At 68.6% G+C, this 312-nt stretch overlaps 1 protein-coding gene across 1 annotated transcript in view; it reads left to right on the top strand.

Moving 5' to 3' along the window:
- FGFR2 (fibroblast growth factor receptor 2) overlaps positions 1–312 on the top strand; it is a 118,100-nt gene that overhangs the window by 86,276 nt on the left and 31,512 nt on the right. The gene's annotated exons all lie outside the window — the stretch shown is intronic.

Genomic DNA, 312 nt, shown 5'->3' with positions numbered 1-312 from the left:
CGCCTGCAGTGGAACTCGAAGCATCCGAGTTATTCCGGGAGCAGCTAGCCAGGTGCCCAGGTGTCCTGGGGCCATTGAGCCCGCACCTGGGGAGGGTTGGAGGGGGGGCTGCACGGTGACCTCCTGGGGCTCAGGAGAGTCTGACCTACCTGCCTGGAGCCTGGTGCCACCTCGGGACCCGCCCGGCCCCCACCGAGTGAGGCAGCCTGGTTGGGTCACAGTGGGGTCCGGGGGGGGCGGCTGGATTGGCTCTTGCAGAGAAGGGGGTGGAGGTCAGAGGCTGGAGGTCGTGTCCTGGTGTGCTCCGAGCCC

This window comes from Myotis davidii, unplaced genomic scaffold, assembly GCF_000327345.1.
Source record: "Myotis davidii unplaced genomic scaffold, ASM32734v1 scaffold1055, whole genome shotgun sequence".
In the NCBI taxonomy this organism is placed as follows: Eukaryota; Metazoa; Chordata; class Mammalia; order Chiroptera; family Vespertilionidae; genus Myotis; species Myotis davidii.
Note: the sequence above shows the minus strand (reverse complement) of the source record. Positions and strands in the feature narration are given on the sequence as shown.